Source organism: Megalobrama amblycephala, linkage group LG23 (genome assembly GCF_018812025.1).
Source record: "Megalobrama amblycephala isolate DHTTF-2021 linkage group LG23, ASM1881202v1, whole genome shotgun sequence".
Taxonomy (NCBI): domain Eukaryota; kingdom Metazoa; phylum Chordata; class Actinopteri; order Cypriniformes; family Xenocyprididae; genus Megalobrama; species Megalobrama amblycephala.
Window position 1 is genome coordinate 26089676 of NC_063066.1, and position 25308 is coordinate 26114983.

Genomic DNA, 25308 nt, shown 5'->3' on the forward strand with positions numbered 1-25308 from the left:
TTCTGTGTGACTGCTAGCTTCCTGGTTTCTGCTCAGCAGATTTGTGCAGTTTTCCCAGAATGCTCCAGTCTGGTGGCCATGCTTTTAACACCTCTTAGTATCCACATTATTCCTGACAAACCTACTGTGTTTTGAATTATGGGTGACACTTCTGGTTTGGGCAACTTCCATTCAAATACAATGAAATTAATCATTTTAAAAATATAAGATTGCACCACAAATAATCATTATCCGTCAGTTTTGACTGAATGAGCTGTAAAAATAATTCCTTGAAAATAAATGTTTTATTTTCAGACATCAGGATAATAACATAACGCTTGGTGTTTTAATGTGGCGTGGCATCACAGAATGTCTATGGCAAGAGCTCTTTTCAGTTGCTGCATTCTTTTCCTTTGTATTTCACTGTAACAGTATTAAAAAGACAACATACACTCTGCATTTGTGGTCTGTTTTCCTGATTTAATTTACGATATATCCCATGAATAATTCACTGGAATGCATCTCTCATCTAGCCTGGTAATACCAGACTCTGCTACTTCACTTTGCTTCGTAGACAGAGTCTGGAATGGCATAATAGAGAAGTGTTTTCTCTCTCGCTAGGGGGCGCTTGTCTGAAGTTTAAAATCATTGGTTACCCGTAAGCCAATCAGATACGTTTAGTTATGACGTATGTTATGCGCCTGTACAGCCGCATCGAAGCACAGACATCATGCATCGAACTCAAATCTGTTTAAAGATTTAAAGACTTAAAATGTTTATCAAACACTCTTCTTGTTCTGGCTTCAGTTTGAAAAAGAGTTGAATGTTCTCCATAACAGAGCGAATTGCATCCCGTGTCTCGTTTCCCATTTCCGCGGTCGTTTCGGTTTTCGATTTCTCTAACCTACAATGTAAAACTCGGCGCTTAGCATCTACGTCACGGCTCTCAGCCCGCCCTCTGTTCGTTGATTGGCCCGGCTGTTTCCAGACCGGTGGCAAACAGAAAGCTCTGACGCTGTATCAGACTGAGTACAGAAGCGAAATGAAATTGAGCGGAAGTAGGAAGTCTGACGTAGTCAGGCTATCTCTCATCATCTTTCTCCCCAAATCCTCACATCTCTTTCCAGGTTTTTTTTTTTTTTTTTTTTTTACACGGATGCTTTAAAAATGTAATTGTCTCCCCTTTTCACTTCTAATCCCTTTTTACAGCGTTTACTGAAATGTTTTTGAAGCAGGCAAATACAATTTATTATGTCAAAATGCTGGAAATCATTTTGAAATATTATCATTAATATAAAACATTTTTGATTAAGGCAACGTATGTTACATAAATATATATAAATAAATAAAATAAAAAGTTTTTTAAAAAAGCATATTATTGCGGTCAAAGTTTAATGGAAGTTACATCCATAATTCACGCAGAGCATCATGGGGCATAGGAAAAAGGTGAATATGATTTAATGAGAATTTGTAGGTGTTAATTTGAGTATAGATGTACAAGTATGAACAGTTTCTGCAAAATAATTTATAGAATATATTCTGAATCCAAAAAAAAAAATCAAAGCAGTCAATGAAACTAAACACCTACACAAGTATTAGTCTTTCAATTTCATTATAATCCATTCAAAGGGGAAAACTTCAGAATAATTTTGAACTGTTATGTAAATATGGTTCATGTAACAAAGTGCAGTGAATTATAAACAATAGAGAGTGTTATTCTAGTTTTTTTTAAGAAATTTTATATTTTACGTATAATGCTACCTGATGTTAGAGTTTTTTAGGTCTGTGTTTTATAACTGACAAAGTGTGTTTGCTGGGTGAAAACCTTTGCTAGAGTTCTGGAAGAATGAGATATGAATTAAGTGTTTTAAGTGGCAGATTTAATGCATTTTGAGTGTGAAATAATTAACTGCTGTGCCAAGATGAAAGCTGGTTAGGAGAACTGTGTGAAGAGTTTTGAAAAAGTGAACTAAGTATTGAGAAATGGGTCCTAGCGATTCCTCAACGCAATCTCATAGCGACTCAATGCAAAGTCTGCATCACATTGGGTTTCTGGTGTTTAGGAATAATTGTATTTTTCCAGCTTTCTCCTGACCATGTGTTCTAGAACTTTGCATACAAATACTTAAGAATACGTAATCACGTTCATTAATCATTGAATGCTTGTAACATTCTAAACATTTCTAAAACTTCTAAACTGTACCAAATCAGTACCTACTTCCAGAATAATTACTTATAATGTCATTAATTGACATGTCTGAAAAAAAGCATATTTTCTTTTATGTGTCCTTTAAGTGATGTACTACATGTCTGTTGAACAGAATGTTTAGAGCAGAGCACATAAAGCCACTGGAAAAAACTGACATGGTTTCAGCTGTCCTTTGGTGATTTATTCCACATGCTAGAGCAAACACAACTGTTAGTATGTCTCTGTGAAAGAGAGAGAGAGAGAGAGAGAGAGAGAGTGTGTGGTGCTATCAATGGCAGCAAGCGAGACTCCGATGCAGCACATTGCTATAGGCTGATCCTGACATATCGATTTGTCTTGCATGTTGAGTCTGTGTGGTGTGTCTTGCATACTGAATTAATATGTATGGGTTTGTTTTCTGTGCTGAGTGACTATTTATCCCAGCAGTGTCCACAGATATTGACCGCAGAACCTCCAACAAGCAAAACCCACCTCTGTTCTTCTCTAAAATTTTCTCCCCTGGCCTCCAGTTACTCTCTACATACTAAATAAGATTTTGTATTTAACAAAGGATGGCCCTTGTAAGTCTCTCTCTCTCTCTGTGTGTGTGAGTGAGGCTTTTGCTGGCCATTCTCCCTCCATATCATTGTGGCTTCTTCAGATGAAAGCAAAGTAATTAGCATGTTAATTGTATTCTAATTAAGCAAGCCCATTTCATTTATCCTACAATGCTTTCTCTAATCATCCATTCTTTCTCCTTTTCAGTTAGAAATGGATGGACATTGTGCAATAACAGTGGGCTATATACACATATGCTGAGTTATTTAATATAATTCTTAATTAATCAATAAGTCACATGATTTTCCTTATTTCATAACTTTTATTGAGGAAGCTGAGTATTGAAAGCTCTAGAACTTTGCACCTAGAAGGTAATATTAAAAGTGTAGATTAACCCCATCTAGAAATGTCATAAGAAGCTTTCCTTCATCACTTCAGGCAGAGGAAACCCTCCATAACTTATGTAAAAAAAACTGAACTGAACATAACTTCACACAGAGAAAATTAACCTTGCATTACTTTATACCAGACTATATAACCATCCACATCCGTTCTCACAGAATGATGCCCAGATCATAAGTATTACCTCACATGTGAGATTAATTTAACCTTTTTTGAGTCGACTACAGCAGGATTTATGAGACATACTCACATACATAATGCTCATATTGATGAGAAATCAAAGAGGCTAAATAAAAGTTGAACATGTGTATGTTTGTTATGCAAAAACAAGAATATTGTTACAAATAGGGCTAGGGATGTCAAACATACTGTTACTACCGGTACCACTCTTTAAAGAAAAATGGCCATACCAGCATTTCTGCAGTACTGGTAGTACAGAGTACCAGGTACAGTATATTCAGTATATTTGTGTAAATTTGTGTTTGTTTGAGCACTCTCTGAATGTCAAAGGTTTCTATTTACAATGTGTTTTTACAAGTGTTGCAGTGGCGCCCCCAGACAATTTTAATAGGGGTGGCCAGACGAGGCCACAGCAATTGTTGGGGTGGCAAAAAAAAAAAAAATAAATAAATAAATAAATATATATATATATATATGTGTGTGTGTGTATATACATATACATACATGCAAAATCAATTGGTAGTTATTAATAGAATAATGAGGACACAAACCTTTACTTTACTTTATTTGCATACACATACCTACACCGTTTTAGTCCAAAAGTGTGCACATTTGTAGAAATACACATTTACCTGAGATTGCATTATGGTTTCATAATTACCGAGGTCATAAAATATAGTTTGCTAGGGGGGTTCGGGGGCATGCTCCCCCGAGAAAATTTAGATTTATCTGGTGTACATATGTGCATTTTTAAGACGTTTTAAGGCCAACAAATTGGATAACAATAGCTTTAAAACCATGTCAACAAATACATGCATTCACAGTTTTGAGGCAGCTTTAATCGCATGTGTGGTAATTTCATGACTTAACTTACAACAGAGCAATGACGGTCATTGCTCGTATTCTTTTGGGCTTTGTTTAAGCTATAATAAAGTAATTATGCAGCGCGCGCCGGCACATTTGCGCATGCAATTCTTGAGTGCGCGCCGCGAGCACAGAATAACGGCTGATTGGACCTGTTCTTTTTTCTTAATTTTACTGACATAGTCTGACAATATCTCATCTGACCGCAGTTCACTGTTGTTCAACTGAAGCTCCCTCGTCATCACTTGTAACCTATCTTTTCCAATTTTCATTGATTCAACTTATTCGTTCAAAAAGCTGATTCATTCAGTAAACAGTGCTATTTGTTGCTCAGGGACGCAATACAATGCTCTGGATTCGATCTGAACTATATTCGTTGGCGAAATTGTGCAGAAACAGGCAATGATGTCTAAAATGTAAACATGAATAAAATTTATATAACATTTGTTATGCTGATATCTGGAGAAAAACGGCACTCTTCATGTGATATTTATTAACACAGTGAAAGCGTGCACTCTAAATGCGCACCGACACTAGTCTAATCTACAAGACAACATCACATACAGGGATGTCAGATCGATTGTGCATCGTTAAAACAACAATTATGATAAAATCGTAGACTAAATATATCGCACACCCCTACCCTACCCTCTTCACAGTATAAATAACATTTGAAATTCAGGTCTGTAGACATTACTATTTAGACTCTTGGTGGCAATAAAACAGCTACTCTGGTGGCGTCAGTCAATCTATCTTTTTTGGTGGCATTTTATTTTCTTTCACTTCATGAACTTGTGAATTTACATTATGCATTTAAATTAATAGTACCCAATGCAAAATTATACTGGGGTGGCCACAGGGGTGGCCAGAGTTTATGCAGGGGTGGCCGTGGCCACCCCTGGCCACCCCTTGGGGGCGCCCCTGAAGTGTTGAGCATTGTAACCAATCAAAATCATATCTGCTGATCACATGAACGCAATGGCCTATTACAGGTGCTAGTCAGTAAGTTAGTCAGAATCCATTTAAAACTGCTGAAAACAGACGAGGGTTTGTTTTGTTCAACACGAGCCACACGTTTGTGCATCTTTTCATTATAACCAAGTGTAAACACAATGTAAATATTAAAGCTGCAAGCAGCGATGAAAGGGCCCTCGCACCCAGGCTCACCGCCACCCGTTGGCCTTAGGAAAACAGCAAACAGTGGGCGACATGCATGTGAGCAAGTAAATACAGGAGAATTATGGCAAAATCATGTAAAAGTGCCACACTTCCTGCTGCCAACAGGTGGCGCTATAGCTAACTGAATATAGATGTCTTTAGGCCAGGACTTTTATCACTCATGTGAAGTTTGGGGCAGATCAGACATAGTATGCCTGAGTTACAACAGCTTCCTCTTTCATGGCGAAACATCAGACTTTGTCAGTCCGCCACGGACACGCCCTTCAGCGAAAACTCAAGATCTTTGATATTTATCATCGCTAAGGTCTTAAGATTAGACTTGCCATATATGATGTTGATCTGGTTTAATCTCTATGAGGAGTTAATCACAGTGTAAAACATGTAATTTCCTGTTGCCCCCAGGTGGCGCTATGACTGTAACTGAATATTGTCATATAGATGTCTTCAGGTCAGGTCTCTAATAAAACATGTGAAGTTTGGGGCAGATCAGACATTGTATGCCCGAGTTACAACAACTTCCTGTTTCATGGCGAAACATCGAACTTTGTCAGGGCGCCACGGACACGCCCTTCAGCGAAAACTCTAGATCTTCGCAATTTAACGTCTCAGAGGCCTTTAGATTAGACTGACCAAATATGACATTGATCTGATAAAAGCTCTAGGAGGAGTTCGTTAAAGTACAACATGTGGAAATGGCAAAAACTGCCAAAATTTTGTAGAGAAAATTCAAAATATCTCACTTCCTGTTGGGTTTACAAACTTTGCACCAAGGGGCTTTTTTGTAGGTATTGGGCTGTTACATCTGTCTACCGAATTTCATAACTGTACGTGAAACGTAGCACAAAGGGCGCTTAATTTAAATTTATTTTAATTTTGCCACACCTAATTCTGAAACCCATATCAGATGTAAATTTTCACCACTTCTGACGCGTGTGCAAAGTTTCATGAGTTTTTGAGAACGTTTAGGCCCTCAAAAATGCGATTCATTTTGGAGAAGAAGAATAATTGGCTGAGCAATTCCAATAGGGTCCTCACACCATCGGTGCTCGGGCCCTAATGAGATTGATTGTACAATTAAGATATCTTTTTTAGTTTAACGGGAGTTTTCGTGAGAGTGTTAAATTCAGTGAACAGATAGCAGGTACGTCTCTAAGATGTCTGCTAAACAGTGCTTAAAGGGTTAGTTCACCCAAAAATGAAATTTTTCATTAAGTACGCACCCTCATGTCGTCCCAAAGCCTTAAGACCTTTGTTCAACTTCGGAACACAAATTAAGATATTTTTGATGAAACCCAAGGGTTTCTGAACCACACATAGGCAGCAATGTCATTGTACCTTTTGATGTCCAGAAAGGTATTAAAGACATAGTTAAAATAGTCCACATGACTACAGTGTTCAACCTTCACGTTATGAAGTGATGAGAATACTTTTATGCGCAAAAACAAAACAAAAATAATGACTTTAACAATTTGAACTTGAACTTGTCATACGCATTTGTCGTAGTGACCTCAGTTCAGCGCTTCCGTGTTTATGTCCGAACGCCGGCTCAGTATTAGATGACATGAGGGTGAGTTCTTAATGACAGAAATTAAATTTTTGGGTGAACTAACACTTAATTCTGAAAAAAAACATCTTGTGTACAAACATCTGATAAACGTCTTCCAAGTTCCCTTTTGAGTCTGTCTCTCAACATTGCATAATAGCTTATACTTTGGGAATTGCTGAAACCAGACTGAATCACGCTATTGCACTTGCAATAGCCAATGGTGCTATATAGGTAGTGCCAAGCACCAAATTATTTCAGAATCTTACTCCTTCAAGCAGCTATGCTGCCTTAGAGCAGCCACCTATAGTTCACCACTGAGGTACGCTCTTCAGCAGACGGTGCCTGGATTGCTGTCCCCTACAGCTTTCTCATTATCATTTACGGAATAAGCAGCCCCTCACCTCAGAGTAGCAGTCAACTGTGCACAGAGCACAGAAAAGTGCCAATCACTCACCACTCACTCACTCACTCACTCACTCACACAGAATAAGCAGCCCTCGCCTCCAAGTTCACACCACTCCCTTCAGTGGGTGGTGTTCTTGCAAGAACTGCCCCTGGAGGAGGCAGACCCAGATCTTGCATTGCTGTGTCCTGCACGCACCTGCGTTTGTACGTGGACCACGCGCAGAGTTTCAGACCCTCAGACCATCAGAACAGCTCTTTGTTTGCTTTGGAGGCCAGCAGAAAGGAAAGGCTGTCTCCAAGCAGAGGTTGGCCCACTGGATTGTGAATGCCGTCATCTTGGCATACCAGTCCCAAGGTGAGCCTTGCCCCCTTGGGGTGAAAGCTCACTCCACTTGGAGTGTTGCCTCCTCCTGGGCATTGGCATTAGAGCTGCGGGCTAATACGTTTGTGAGGTTTTAGAATCTCCTTGTATAGCTGGTTTCCTCCCATACCTGGGAGAAGTCCGGCTCGGTGCCTCACTTGCAGTGCCATTCCTCTCCAAGGATGGAATACGAGCACTCATCTTGCTCCCCAGGTGAGTTCCCTGCTTGGCGAACCCTGCTTAGAGGGAGTTCCTTCAGCACCCTTCAGCAGATAGACGTGGCAGAGGTGTCTGACTGCCGTCTTTGTAATGGTATTGACTCCATCCCTGTTTAGCAGGATCTACCTCAGAGACCATATGTAGCACTGCCCTAGTAGCCAGTCCATATATATTCTCCACAAGTTACTTCCCTACAGCATGTGGTCTCCATAGCATCCCTTTCCACCTGACATAGGCATGCTTTCCCAGTGTTATCTGATAGTCTCACTGTATAGGGTAGAGGAACAGCAATGATCGACATTCTCCTTGTAAGCCCTGTCCTTTCTCTGCCCCAACATGTGTGGCAGGATTAGGCGGCTTACACGAGGTGCTGGAGATGCAGCGCTTGTGGCATTTTTCTTAGGGATCCTAATTCGTCAGTCACTGATGTTAACGTCGAACATGACTGACTGATAGCGAATGTTTAAGTTACTGACCTAACCCCAGATCCCTGAAGGAGGGAACGGCGACTTTAACTTGCGTCGCCACAATCCCTGTGACCACCGCTAAGCGGCCGGAACACTGTCTTGGCTCCTCAGCGGAAACTTAAGTGAGTGTACGATTGCATGCTTCCTATATACCCACAGTATGGGGAGTAGTTTGCGATGCAAATCTCACTTGCCAATATGCATTGGCTCGTTTTGTTATCACTCGAAGGTGATTGGGCTCTCAGATGAGGTCCAAATTCTGACGTTAATGACTCCATTCCTTCCTTCAGGGAACAGGGGTTATGTCAGTAACCTAGACGTTTCCCTTTTCTATTTACTTATTCTATTTTTATTCTTTTTATTATCAGTGTCTTGTCACTGTCATTCTCTTTGTGCTGTGGAAGTTTGTCACCAAAACAAATTCATCGTATGTGTAAACATACTTGGCAATAAAGCTCTTTCTGATTCTGATTTTAATTGAAACGGAAACTGGGATAATTGGCAGTTACTTAATTCAAAAGTTTTGGCTCTGGTACTGAAATTGGTAACGAGAACCACAAAATTTTACTGGTATTGGAAACAACTACTGAAATGTTGGTACTGTGATAGTCCTAAATAGGACTACACCAATAGAACATCCTAGACCTTGGGCGGGTAGAAATATTAACATTATTTACATATCCCAAAGCACAGCACAAATGATGAACTCACATACAGTAAGTGTGTTACTGGCCACTTTTTTAAAACTACTTTTGTCAAATGCAAAACTTATTTCTATGGACATATTGGATCAAATGTCTTCATTTCAATGTTTTTGACCATACATATACTGTAATTATAAGGATGCATGTAAACATACTCAGTATCAGAATCTAAATGAATTTAATCAAAATGAATCAAAATCTACTCACATTAACACTTTGATTTGAACAGAAACAAATCATATGAATTTTTCTGTCCCAGCCCTAGTAAATACACTGTTTGGACACACTTGAATGTGCATGTAAAATGTATTTTGTATCTAAGCAAAACTGAAACATTCCCAATAATCTAATCAAACTGAATAAGAATCAACATGAAAGAAGACTTGGTGAATCAGAATCGATTAAAATCAAATGTTGATACCTACCAATAAATATTCTACTCAATAGTTTAGACACACTGGACAATGTTTTTTGCTTATAAACCTTTTGATATATAAGTTTAAATGATTAAATTCTTGAAATTAGTTTTGAAGATAAATTGTGCCTACAACTAATACTTAAATTTTGAGTCAAACTTTTTTTTTAATTGCCTGATTTTTATAATGAACTTGAAAAGGTTTTCTGACATTTCTCAACATTTTAATGTATCAACTTATTCATTCTGACACACTTGTCATGTTATATAAAGAGCTCTGTATTCTGTGTATGTGGCTTTTTGAATTTAATTCTTCACATATGCTTTGCCACAACTCTGCTGTCATAGGAATATGTAGCCCTGACAACTGATATACAACAGATACATGGCCAGACTGTCAACACAGAGCAACACATGTGACTGCAGGAACCAGTACATGATATCAGACCACTCATCAGACAGCAAAGGCATCATAGCGGGGTGACAGACTGATCTGGAGGTTAGGACAAGATGAAAGTGATGGACACTGTGGAGAAGAAACTCTACACAGCATTATACTTTCAGCATGGCAGCTCTGATCAAAGCCAGGAGCAGTGCAGAAACTACTCAGCAAAGAGAGAGGGAGAGACAGAGAGTGAGGAATAAAAGACCAGTGTTTTTGTTACAGTGGCATTTTCCCTTTTACTGCAGACCTGGCACACAGACAGAGCTTTTGTATTTTTCTACCTCATCCTCCAGGACATGAACGAGCACTGCTCTGGCTCTGGGTCCAGTGATATTTGGGACAAACTGCTTTATGGTCACTGTGTTCACTGTTAATATGCTGTATTATGACATCCATCCAAAATATTTCAGTCCAAGGTCTGTGGTGTGTTATAAACTTCCCATGCCAGCAGTTCTGAGGCACAGATTGGACCAAAGTCTGTGATTAAGTGTTCTTAAACTCAAATTCTGCCCTGGAGTATCAGAACTCGTTTGTATCCAAGAAGATCCATTATTAATACATGTTAAATTATGCAAATCTGCCCACTAATAGAATTTTTCACATTCTAGAACATTCTTTGGGAAATGTGTCCAACTGCGTCTGTAATTTCCGCCAGGTCTGAATTTCAATCATTTTGACTGATGAAGGTTTTATTTTTAGAGATCAGGGCAGGATCATTGGTCTGTGGTAACTTAGGCTCATTTTTAGAACATCATCAAATTCTCTGTGAAGTCTATGTATTGTAAATCAAACAGAACCCCAAAATGTCCATTGTTCCATAAGAAAAGGACTAATTACCTAGGTTCTGGTTACTGACTGGTTGCAAAACTATGATGCAAAACTCTTGTTGCTTGTTCAGTTTACCTAGATGAAACATATGTGCCCTGCACATGACATGTGGGATATATCTATCATGGCCCCAAATTAACAATTCAGTGCCTTGTTTTTGTCATGATTATACTCTTGTGTTTACCCATTTTGTGTTTAAGGACTTTTATGCTGAACAGAGCCTCTGCTTTTGATGAAACATACAAAAAAAAAAAAAAAAAAAAATAGCTCACTTGAATGTGGGCAAGTTTAATAAAAAAAAAAAAAAACAGCAACATTTTGAACAAAAAGCTAAGAGTTATATTTTCAAAGTTTTATTTTTCAAAGACTTCAACATGCATAAGCAATGCTTTTATCGCTTGCGTAAGATGCGTAATAGCGCCCCCCTACCGTATAACTGTACAAACATGGAAAGCCAGAAAATTCCGCCAATGCTGGCAATGCGTTGTATCATACATGATGGAAAATTCTGTCAATGGCGGGAAAAGAGTTAAGGGCAGACATGTTGAAGATTAGCCGACGGGCTGTCAATTTATTAAATGATAAGCTATTTCCTCACAAAAGCAAATTTATTCACCGCATTGAAGCATCTCCTCCATTGACATCCATTAAAAAAAACTGCTTTTTTCGGCTAAGGCCCTATCCACACGAACATGGGTATTTGTTGTTCATCCACACGCAAGCATAGTATCAGGCCACTGAAATGGAACCTTTCTGAAAACTCCTGCCAGGGTGAAGATTTTTTAGAAACTCTGGTTGCAGTGTTGTCATGTAGCCAGTGAAACCAGAGATTTTGGCTTTTGACATTGACATGAGATTGTGTGCCACTATCTCCTTTGTGTACATGAGGTGAGTCTGTGCAATGGCAGACGTAGCCAAAATATTGCTGCTAATAACTGTGCTAACAGGGCTTTGATTGGCCAACATGTCTTTATGGTTAGGGTTATATCACCACCTGTTGGTTTGGCATGCTCTTGACAGCGTTTCATAGTGTGTTTTTGTGTTTTTATGTGGATGGAGATTTTTTTTTAAACAGTGCTTGTGTGGGTGAGATTTTTTTTTTTTTTTTTTAATGAAAGGAGGAAAAACTCAGTTTATGAAAATACCCATGTATGTGTGGACTAGGCCTAAGGTTGCAGGCTTGCCTTCAAGTGGCTTTGTTCTTATTTGATTTGTGCCTTGTTTGTTTACATGACAATGAATCATTTGCACCTGTTTCTTGTTAGTCCCTTGTTTTCTTGTTAGCTCCTCTGTGTAATTTATAGCTTTTGTGTTTCCGTTGTTCCTCGTCAGTCAATGTTTGCTGTAGTGTGTACATGGTTCTTGTTTCATGTATTCCTGGTTCTCCATGTTACTTAGTTCTTTGTTTCAGATTTTGTTTTGTTTATTGTAATAAAACCCCTTGCACTTAGATCTGCTTTGCAGATCTCTTCTGTGCCTGTCAGCATTACAGTTTGTCACAGTGTGACACATTTCTGAGCGCAAGAGGATATTCAACAAGTAAAAACTCTAGGGTAAACTAGTTGTTGGAAACATGTTTGTTGTTTTAGGCTTATCTGGTGTCATTGCCAACATGCTAAGCTTACTCAGGTATCAACAACATGCTTATCATTGTTATCGGTACCATACTTGTTGCTCAAGGCAATTGTTATCAAAACATGCTTCTTAATTTAGGCTTTCTAGTATTATTGTCAACATACTGTACTAAGCTATCTGGGTATCGGCTTCAAGCTTGTTCCTGAAGCCAATAGTGTATCAGTAAGTTTATTCGGGTACCAGCAAGATGCTTGTTCTTAAAGCTGTTGTTGTTGAAACATGCTTGTTTCTTTAGGATTATCTAATAAATAAATATGCTTAGCTAATAAAATGATATATTATTGCAAACATGCTCTGTTTAAGTCAGCAACGTGCTTGTTGCTTTAAGCTTATCTAGTGTATCGGTAACATGCTTGTTGCTTGCAGTAGGTATGTTTCTCCACAGAGGTCTCTTATTAAAACACTAACAACATCTTATCTTGATGATCCCATGAAGGAGTATGGAATCATGGTGGCCGTTGTCTTCACCTCCACAGCCGATGGAATCAGTCAGATGGGAGCAGATCATGTTCATGAATGAGGAAGCACACAGTCTTTCACTTCTACAGGAGTGAAATCAACAACCAAGAATAACGAGAATATGACATCACTGACAGGCGACGCAATAATACGGACCACTTTATTGGTTAAAATGGTGGATTTCTCTTGATTTAAACATTGTTGGAAACATTTGGGATGATGCAAGTACACGTTAGCAAAATATATTACTTTGGTCTAGTGATTTTTTTTTTTTTTTTTTTTTTTTTAATTTTGCAAAATTCTTACATATCTGTGCCTTTAAAGATATCTTAGTATCAGCATCACACTTGTTGCATTAAGCCATCCAGCTGTTATTGGTGACATGTTGTTGCTTAAGTCTGTGTGAACCAGAAGTTGCCACCAACATTACTTCAGTATTGTGACATATCTCCAATTGAAGAGTATATTAGAAGAGGAAATCTCCATATCTCATCTCTAGCGCACAACAGTTTGTCTGTTGCAGGGGAGCAGTTAACTATGTTTCGCCCAAGTAGTTAACTGATGCACCAGAGAAGGAACGCCATTCCAGAAGGGAAGCCATCTTCACTTTTTGAGTGAAGATTAGACAACTTGTATGAATAAAAGTTTACCACAAGACTAGCAAATTGCGCTACAGACAAGTTCAAATTGTATTTCATGTTGACCAAGGTTTTTCAGGTATCAGCAATATGCTTGTTGCCTAAGACTTCTAAAGGTTATTAGTAACCTTTATAAATACCTTTTATATAGTAATATTTGTGGCTTAACAGTATTAATAGTCTCTTTCTTTCTTTCTTGAGTGTAGATCATTATTTTGTTGCATAATGCATACTTAATGCATTTGCTCATTTTAATTTATTTTAATTGAATTGCTTAATTTTTACTTTTTTTTTTTTTTTTGCTTAATAATTTTCCCTGTTACAAAATGTCACATCTAATGTCATATATGCCCTTAACAAGACATCCTATTTTCCAGCAACACACTGCCATTTATGCCTAGGAAGCAAAACTACATTTGAAAGATGTCTTTGACCTCTGCTGACCTTTACCATTAATTTAGACCCTTGTTAAGTCTTCAGGGAAATGGTACTATATGCAGTGAGTCCCTGTTTATACAAAAGCTGTCAATCAAACGGTACATCTGAACGGATAGAGCTGCTGCATGCCTGCGGAATTACCCATGGCATTCCATTTGTCATGCGTATGCTACAAAACACACATAGAGACAATAGCATGATCAATACATTCAAATGTTATTCAAACATACTACAGTGCTCAGCGTAAATGAGTACACCCCCTTTGAAAAGTAACATTTTAAACAATATCTCAATAAACACAAAAACAATTTCCAAAATGCTAACAAGACTAAGTTTTATATAACATCTGTTTAACTTATAACATGAAAGTAAGGTTAATAATATAACTTGGAGAACAAAATTTTCAGTTTTACTCAAATTAGGTTGATGCAAATATGAATACACCCCATTGGTAGTCTCTGGAGCAAAGCTCAATTTTAGATTACAAATGTCTAATTTAACAAGAATTCAACCACAGGTGAGTCTAATTATTCATTACACAGGTGTCCAGCAGACAGTTGACTACAAAAGGGTGTTAAAACCCCTTCCCATTTCATGCTGTCAGCAACGGCATCACATGGAAGAGAAATGTCACAAGACCTGAGAAAGAAAATAATTTCTTTACACCAGAAAGGTGAAGGCTACAAGAAGATCAGTTTAGCATTACTTATCAGTCAGAATACTGTAGCAAAAGTGGTACAAAAATTAAAAAAAACTGGGACTGGAACCATCTCACAGAGACGTCCGGGTCGTCCACGGAAGTTAACACCTTGACAGGAGAGTCTTCTGATGAGAAGGGTTGAAGGAAATAGGCATGCAAGTTCACTGCAGTTATCTAAAGAAGTAGAAAGCCAAACTGGGGTGACTATTTCCCTTGACGCAATATGGCGTACACTGTAGAGGAATGGCATGCATGGGTGCCGTCCATGAAAGAAGCCTCTCCTGAAGCCCAGGCACAAAAAAGCCCACCTAGAGTTTGACAGGGCCCTTGCTGACAAAGATGAAGACTACTGGGACTCTATACTCTGGAGTGATGAGACCAAGATAAATGTTTTTGTAACTAATGGTTTCAAAACTGTATGGCGTCGCAAAGGTGAGGAATACAAAGAAAAATGCAAGGTGCCTACAGTGAAACATGGTGGTGTGGGTGAGCATGAGTGCTGCTGGTGTCGGGGAGCTGCATTTCATCGATGGCATCATGAATTCACAGATGTACTGCTCTATACTGAAAGAGAAGATGCTACCATCACTCTGTGCCCTTGGTTGTCGTGCACTTTTCCAGCATGACAATGATCCTAAACACATATCTAAGGCCACTGTTGGATTTCTGAAGAAGAACAGTGTGAAAGTGATTCAGTGGCCAAGTATTGAACACCTATAGGGAATTCTGAAGAGACAAGTTGAGCATCACTCTCTATCTAGCATCCAGTCTCTAAAAGAGGTCATTCTTGAAGAATGGAAAAAGATAGTAGCAAAATGTCACCAAATTGTTCATTCCATGCCTAGAAGACTTGGTGCTGTCATTAAAAATCATGAAGGCCATACAAAGTACTAGATGCAGTAGTTTTTGTTGTGGGGTGTACTCATTTTTGCACCACTCTAATTTGAGAAATGTGTAATATTTTGAATTGAATTAATATATTCTTAATTTGAAAAATTTGTAATCTAAGTTATATTATTAACCTTACTTTCATGTTATAAGTTAAACAGATGTTATATTAAACTTAGTCTTGTCAACATTTTGGAAATTGTTTTTGTGTTCTTTGAGATATTGTTTAAAATGTTACTTTTCAAAGGGGGTGTACTCATTTACGCTGAGCATTGTACATGTGTTCTGTTCTCTGGACTGTTTAGATCAATGGAATAAGTACACAACAATCCTGTAGACATACTGTATAAGATTCTTCTTTCTAATTGTCTTTTTTGCTGTAATAGATGCACAAAAGAATTGACTCAAATATCTGAAATGGGTTTCAAGGACATCATGGCGTCCACTGTTATTAGTGAATGCTGTTTCATCCTCGAGTAGTTTGAAAAGGAGTTCATGAAACATGAAAGAGCTCTCAGAAGCTCAGCTAATGCACAATACTGGAACACTGAACACAAACAGAATGTACCACAGATTTACAGACCTGCTGTGAAATGCAGCATCTTCCAAAGAATGCAGAATTCTCAGATCTCTTCATGACTCTCTTTAAATACAGCTGCCTAATTTTGGTAACACTTAAGTTCCATTAGTTAAAGTTAATGCATTAATAGCATTAACAATGAGCAATACATTTGTTGAACAGTATTTATTCATCTTTGTTAACGTTAGTTAATAAACGTACATTTTGTTTATTGTTTATGTTAGCTCAGGTTTATTAAATAATAAAACTTTTTGTAACTTTTTATTAACAAATACAACTTTTAATGCATTAAAAATTGTGATTAATGAATGCTTCAGAAGTATTTTCATTGTTAATTCAACTTAACTAATAGCCTATAGTTAACTTATGTTAAAAAATGGAACCTTGTTGAAAAGTGTTACTCTAATTTTTAAAGCATTAGCCATTTTATTTCTAATAATTATAATTAAATTCATAAACTCATACGCGCACACATACAGATACTAGGATACACAGAACCGTGTTGTCACTTATCAGCACTGCTCTGACGATTTTATCAGTAAAATAGTTTAAAGGTGCCCTAGAATCAAAAATTTAATTTACCTTGGCATGGTTGAATAACAAGAGTTCAGTACATGGAAAAGACATACATTGAGTTTCAAACTCCATTGCTTTCTCCTTCCTATGTAAATCTCATTTGTTTAAAAGACCTCTGAAAAACAGGCGAATCTCAACATAACACCGACTGTTACGTAACAGTCGGGATCATTAATATGTACGGCCCCAATATTTGCATATGCCAGCCCATGTTCAAGGCATTACACAAGGGCAGCCAGTATTAACGTCTGGATCTGTGCACAGCTGAATCATCAGACTAGGTAAGCAAGCAAGAACAATACAAAAAATGGCAGATGGAGCAATAATAACTGACATGATCCATGATAACATGATATTTTTAGTGATATTTGTGAATTGTCTTTCTAAATGTTTCGTTAGCATGTTGCTAATGTACTGTTAAATGTGGTTAAAGTTACCATCGTTTCTTACTGTATTCACGGAGACAAGAGAGCCGCCGCTATTTTCATTTTTAAACACTTGCAGTCTGTATAATGCATAAACACAATTTCATTCTTTATAAATCTCTCCAACAGTGTGTAATGTTAGCTTTAGCCACGGAGCACTATCAAACTCATTCAGAATCAAATGTAAACATCCAAATAAATACTACTCACATGATCCAACACATGCATGCAGTATGCATGACGAACATCTTGGAAAGATCCATTTGAGGGTTATATTAGCTGTGTGAACTTTGTAAATGCACTGTATTATAGTCGAGAGCTCGAGGGGGGCAGGGAGCGAGTGATTTAAATCTGTGCATAGTTAATGATGCCCCAAAATAGGCAGTTAAAAAAATTCATTTAAAAAAATCTATGGGGTATTTTGAGCTGAAACTTCACAGACACTTAGACCTATATTACATCTTGTAAAAACTGGTTCTAGGGCACCTTTAACAACTTCAAAGCTATGACATTTCTCACTAGCGAGGTAATAACGGCGCTGTTCTTGAAGCAGATAAACTTACAGTTTCGCTATTGACTATATGCATGGAGCCTATATGCAACTTCTGCAATAATATAAGCCAGCTGGAAAACTTTAGGTGAAATGTCACTTGCTGGTGTGTTGAGCATCAATAGTGTAATATTTAGTTTATAATCAGAATATAGTCATTTAAACAGTAAGGCATAGCAACTTAGTTATTCAAATGTAAAACAACATTAAAAAATAAATAAAGACGTACCTCAGTGTTGTTCCTCAGCTAAATTCAATTCGACCATCAGTTTAAGACTTTCATGTGAAAAAAGCGTCAAAAATTAAATATTTATTGTGCACTTTAGTTAGATGCATTGAATAAAATGTGAGTTTTCACAAGTGTGCCAAAATTATTGAGCTTGCGCTGCACTGACTGACAACTTCAGAGGGAAAGGGCGGTGCGCGCTTTCTGTGCAATTCATTCACAAGAAAAGTTACTGTTTTTTTCATGGGATTTTGTGGGTACTTCATACTTCACATTGACAATTTATTTTTTAAACCTAGTCATTTTATAATGTTTAATTTTTATTCAAAAGCGAAACTAAGTGAAAAACTATTACAGGAAATGGCTAATATACGCAAATAAATGCTACTTTGCCGCCACCTGCTGGTTATAGTGGTAATTAATGGCATTTTTATTTTTTGTGTTTTCTATCAAATGTTGGTTTTCCTACATTTTCAAACATTCGGATTTACAAATGGGGACAGTCTCAGAAGGATGATCAAAATGTTTGTGTTCATCACATTAAAAATTAACATTTGAAAAAATGCATGTGTGTCTAATTACAGACACAGCATTTCTTAAACGGTCCAAAAAATTTTGTCTTTATTGCAATCAATAAAACTGGTTTATTGGCAAATTAGGTAAATATGATAACTGCATTAAAATATGAATACAACATTAAAAAAATCAACCAATGATGGTTTTGTGTTGATGTAGGCTACAGTGAGTACAGAATTATCAGCTAACAGTTCACCGAAAATGACCAAGCTGGCTTAAGGCTGATTTATACTTCTGCTACGGCGTAGGCTGTGTGTAGCACGCGTAGCCTACGACGTAGCCTGACGTGCACCTCTTCAAAAATGTAATGACAACCAGGAAGTAACCGTGCATATATCAATTAGTAGATAAGATGCTGCCGAACACTGTTAAGAGACGCACATCCTCAGGTAATTCACATACGCTGGCAACCACCTACAGCACCAATGGTAATGGGTTTTGCACAAGCAAGCACATCTTTACAAATTGTATAAAAAAAATATTTGGTCATCTATTTTTTTATTTATTTTTATTTATTTTTTATAATTTTCTAGCAATCTATTTTTTTAGACATCGTTTTAAATGTCACTCCATCCTTTCCTTTATTCTTCTCAAGTTGCACAAATTCCTTTGAGTAAGGAAATCTCCAGACTTGTCCATTTTAAAGTCTTTAGCTTCATCTTTTTTTTCTAAAACAGACACACTCTACTGAAACGGATAAACTCGGGAGTCAAAGCAATGAAAACTCAGTCTGCTCTCATAAAGAGAGATGCCTTGAAATTGCTATTGATCGTTTCCTGTGAGGCAGTGAGAACACTGAAATTTAACCCACTAAATGTGCTGCAGTAGCTGTTTGAGAAATAAACATTTCTCTTAATATTCACTCCACAGGGGGACCAAAATTCAGTCCACATCTCACGGTTAAATCAGAAGACGTTGTTACATCATGTGGAATGGAATGAGGCCTTTAGGGATAAGACCAGAGTGTTTTACTGAAAACTAATTCTGTTTCTAATGCTTCCAAAAGTTGTGGATAGTAATCAGCATCTTCCCTCAAAAGATCTCAGAACTTGGAAGTTCACTTCAAAGAACAACGCATGAATTAAATACACATCAAGATCAAAGCAAAGAGGAGGCAGAAGTCTGTAGGTAAAAACCTGTCTGGTCCAGGGCAGCAGGCATCTCAGAATCCTTTCTTTCTTTCTTTCTTTCTTATTGCTCTCATGGTGAGAGATCATCTGAGATAGATTGGATGGCCTTTAATATCAGCAGCAATGTGTCCCGAAATTCCCTCCAGTCACTTTAATTCTGTTTGTCATCTTTTGGTAGGCTTGTGGGAAATAGGCCCACTTCTTGGAGCAAAGCAAAGGGCAGTACACTGGTAATAGACTAGACAGAGAATGAAGGACTCAAAACATTTCTGGTAATGTGGCGTATGTTTTGGGAAGACAGATGAAATAACACTCTAAAAGTTCTCAAATGGAAAAGAAAGGAATATGAGACAGATATTAGATTATAGAGTAGAGTTTAGGTCTCACAGCTTTATAAACACAAAGATATGACTTGTTTTCTTTCTTGTGTTGAAGGATTTCTTATTGAAACAGGAAATTACGCTGCATTCACACGGGGCGCCAGCGTTAACGCTTCTCATTTACTTTGAATGGGTGACGTCATGCGTTGCCGAACTGAATTGTGGGTTCCGTCGCGTCGCTTCACTTGCGTTGCAAGCCGCAGAAGTTGAAGATTCCTCAACTTTTCAAGCGCCAACGCAGGCGTCATGCAATCAGATGGCCCTATGCAAATTCCCTAGAGCAGTCGCTAGCCAACTGCGTTCGTGCAACACCGGAAAGTAATGTGATTGGCTGTAATCACTATAACGGTCACGTCAACACAAGCTTCAGACACGCCCTCCGTCAAGCGTTGACGCTGACGCCCCGTGTGATAGGGTAAAACCAAAGTCCCTTTAAGACAAGTCATTTCACTCGGCGGCCATCTTTGAAACGCCTCTCAGGCATCCTGGGCATCATGCAATCTCTTTGAATGGGGAAACATCAAATTCTCCAAAACTGTTCGCCAACCTTACGATTAAATTTCATATTTAAAATCACCAATGAAATCTAACAACAACTGGCTCATAAATTTAGTTTCTAAACGCTTGAATCATGACAAAAAACTGTATTTTTCAGGTTGGATCAAGCTAATGCGCATGCGCAGACCTAAATGCGCGTCTCTTCGGAGGCGCGCGTCTGACTGTTTCTATAGAAACCGGTGATTCTAACGGCCGCTGAAGTGACGCGATGACTTTACCAGTCGGCGATTGGCTCTTATTTAGAATGTGGGACTTATTCCGCCATATTGCGCGTTACACTTTCTCCCATTCAAAACAATACGAGTGACACGTCTTGTGTTATTCTATAGTCTTTGGTAGAACACAGTTTTGTTTTGTTTTGTTTTTGTCTTGATTGTTTTACAAAATGGCCAGTAGCCAGTAGCCACACATATCACAATTTCACAGCATGAAACATTATTAGTGATGTTTTTAAAACAGCAGCAACAGCTTTATGATAAAGAGCCAAATCATTTTTGTTTCCCATTTTTTTCCTCCATACCAACGAGTTAACTAAAGTAAAAGAATTAAATGTTTTCGTTACTTGAAATGAAGCTGAAATAAAATAGAGTAAAATATAAATATAATAAAAACAAACTTTTAAAAATGAAAACTGAAAATGTTGCCTTTACAACTAACTGAAATAAAAAAATTACTAAAATTGAAATAAAATTAAACTAAGGCTAAATAGATTATAGAAGCTTGTTTCCACCACAGAATAAAAATAGTCATTTATAGATTTTATAACTCAGAATTGCAAGCTTATATTTTATATATATATATATATATATATATATATATATATATATATATATATATATATACATATATATATAAATTCTGACTTTTTTCTGAATTGTGAGATATAAATGAGCAATAATGAAAAAAAATATTCAAATTTTTTTTATTCCGTGGTGCAACCAATCTTCCATAAAATATTTTTTTATTATTATTATTAAATGATGAAAGCGAATAAAATTACTATTCAGCCTGTTCCTTTATCTGACCTCACATGAAATATCCTTTTTTGCTGCTGGTTGTGAATATATCATCTTTGGCTCTGAAAGTGTCTCTCACACTGAAGCCATCACCTAATTTAATTACTGAGGTTCTGTCAAACTATGATTCAACCCAGTCACGTGTAATTCATCCCAGTATAGACATCACATGCTATGAGATTTACATCAGCTTGCTTTACCCTTTATCTCAAAGTGAAGCTGAGATGCTAAGTATGGAGCATTGCCCTCTCAGGCGAAGATGTTCTTTATGTCCCATACACCATGAACTAATCTGTTTGAGTGGAGGACTGTTATTTTCTTTGTCAGGTGGAATCTATTCTGAGGAGTCGGGATGAATTTGTGCTACATGGCGTAGAGAGCTGCGGAAACTGAGCTCTCGTCTATGAAGGTTCAAAAGAGCAGCAACAAATTATCTCCACACTATGATTTCATGAACATGCCAATTAAATCGTTGCTGGGTTTAGTTGAGCCAGTGGTTAGTGCAGCACCACCAAACTTAAAACACTAAATTAATGAACATGAGAGGTCATGATTTGTCTTTGGTGGCACTTCAAAGAGGTTAGGAACACACACACAAAAAAGCCATCCAAAGGAGAAACTAGGGGTTGACACAATTTTTAACTTAAATATAACTTAATGAATGTTTCTCAGAGCTGGTTTACTTTTGAAAGTCAATTTCTGTACACAAAAACATTACAAAATAGTTATTGCCCAAGAAAAAAGATGCAGTTAATTGAACACACATAAACTAAAGACAATAACAACATGTAGTCACATTACATGGGATAAGTTGTCACAATGGGAAAAATATGAACATAATGTTACCTTAAAGGCACAATATGTAAGAATTTTGCAGTAAAATATCCAAAAACCACTAGGCCAGTGTAATATATTTTGTTCAGTTGAGTACTTACAATATCCCAAATGTTTCCAACTATTTGTAAATTGTGAGAAAATCGTGATTTTAACCAAGGATATGGGACGTGTCCGGGAGTCACCTGTCAATGGCTTCATATCTGCGTTACCCTCGGTTTCCGGTTTTATTTTGTAGAAACCATGGAAACACCATGGACGCTTTAATATATTACATGTTTTATTAGAGGGAACAACTGTTTGGTTACATTTATAGACAGAAAACGAATTATTGTAGCTCAGCATGTTTAGTCTTATTGTTTGAATCTAGTTTTCTTGATTTTCCGAAAGTACCATGCTTTTACCATGCCTTTAGTAACAGTAATACAGCAGCATTTTCTCCATCATACAATACGTTTTAAAATTAATTGCATGCCATTTGTCAACACAAGCCACCCAGCATTTATTAATATGATATTCTAAAATCAATCTATCTTACTGCAGTGTGCAACAGTGTCTCGCAGCAACTGCAGAGTGAACGCACAGAGTAACGTAATAACATCCTTTTCAACACATTCAAATGTATCTAATATGATAAACAGTGCTGTGTTACCTCATACACTTGACCGGAAGAAGCGGAAGTGGTGACTGCGGCATAATAAAAGTTCTGCTGCTCGAGAGGCATGAGTCACGTTCGTCTCTCATTAGCAATCGCTCCAGCGGCCTTGTTCAGCTCCAACATCTCTCGACCCTGCTCTGCTTCATACTACAGTAACATTAATAATCACATCCATGAACATGATTTCTGCTCGAGTCCCATCCTGATTCTTTTCCATTGGCTGTGAGGTGAAGACGACATTTCCCAAAATTCCGCGCTCAAACTCGGCATCATCAAGCTACACCTTTGTTTCAAACAGGCGACCTTTAGTGGAGAAAAAACTACATATTGTAGCTTTAATGATATAAAAGGTAACATGCAAAATTTCAAATCATTGTCTTGGTAACTTTTTAATTTTAATTTTGAATGGGTTTTTGCTAAATCGCCTGAAATAAGGTCTGTGGTTAACAAAGCCTCTAAATATTTTCAAGTTTTGATCTATGACATAAAACACACCAGTTAAAACCAGCTTGTGTTTATTTAAACCTTTATTGCATCTTAAAAACGGCAGTTGCTAAGAAGTTGCTAAAAGGGACTACTTCCTTTGGCGGGGACTTTAGACGTCATCATGACAAACAGGACATTTGGACAGCATTTCTCATAAAAAAGTGGATAAGTATTCATACACAGCACAGATCATAATCAGCGAGTATGTTTTTAAATAAAGTTGTTTTTTAAATAAAGTTTGAGGAAGCTTGGTGGTGACGACGTTGATCCGCGACCATGGTGTGCTGTAGTCCGTTTATAGCCTACTGTTAGCTTTTTAAATCTGACATCTTTATTTAGGCTTCAAAATGTATAAATGTTGTGTTAACTTGTAAAGATTATCTTGATAGACAAAACGTGTAAGTCTCACAACCCTTTGTTAAACACAGAGCTTATTTTTTGCGATTTTCCAAAAGTCTATGGGAAAAATGCATAGGATTTCAATCAAGGAAACCCGTGCGCTGCTAACTTTCGGGTTGGCCTACAAAAACATGTCATCTCTATACTCTATAGAGGGTATGCACGTAATGATTGCGGTTACGCCCACTGAGTGGCAAAAAGACTGAGGACTGAGTGGCAGCATTGGTTTTCAGCGTGAATGCCGCAAAAAACACACAAAACTCATCCAAAATTGGAAAGAGCTTTGCGATTGACTACAGATAGCTTTGACACAAAAGCTACAGACAAAAGAAGCAAATGGATTGCTGAAATTTACAGAAATAACTGGACTTCAGGCAGAGAAACATGGATTTGCAGTTATCGTTTTGTGTCAAAACGTTGGATTTTGAATCATACCCTCTATATTGCATTGTTATATATTGTGTTGACTCATTATTTAATATTTACCTTCTTATATTGTGCATAATTTGATATTTTTAAATAAACACTGACAAAAACTATGGGCTGGACAATGTGACGATACATATAACACTCTAAGTGATCACTCCGATTTAGATCTATACCTATATTGTAGTTATATAAAGTGTTCACAGGCAGATTTGCTATATGTATTTCCCCGGCGTCGAAACCGGGCACATTTAAATGTCTGGAAACACGATTCCTGGCTGCATGTCATTATCCATGGATTAGGTTTCTTTGACATGTTATAAGGAACACTTTGAGCCCAACCTTTAGTGTAATACGTTAGTTTTACTCACGTTTTCGCAGTTTCCCCTATTAAATTCAGTCATGCAGCAGGTTCTTTTGCCACTCAGTCCAGCTGAGGGAGTGCGTTCCGGCGGGAAAGTGATGTAGATGCATACCCTCTATATAGGTTATTTCTGCTGCTGCTGCAGAGCAAGTACCACATTTTTAAAACCACATTAAAAATGATTTATTCATACCCTAAGTAATGCTTCCCATGATTGATATCATATGTCTTTATAAACCAATAATGATATTTTACAGTGACATTTTTTCCGCTCTAAAATAATGTTTTTTTTTTTCACCCTTATTGACGTTACATGGTCTTGTAAAACTCAAAATAATGGATGGATTTAGTTTCATTTATATGTAAAAGAATTCTATCTGACTTTTTAGTGCAAGTAAACACCAGAGTAAAGCAGAAAAGGATATTGGTTTCCATTGACTGGATCAATGGTTCTAGACTAAGCTGGTGTGGAACAACCCTGTAAATCAGAATTGTTGTGTCTGGAACATGGAAACATAATCTACGAAATCGTAAGTGCATGTTAGTGAGAAGGCACCAGAAAGCCATAGACTGATCGATGCGGCTGCTCACTGCACTGTAGCACAATGACAGCATGCCAATGTTTT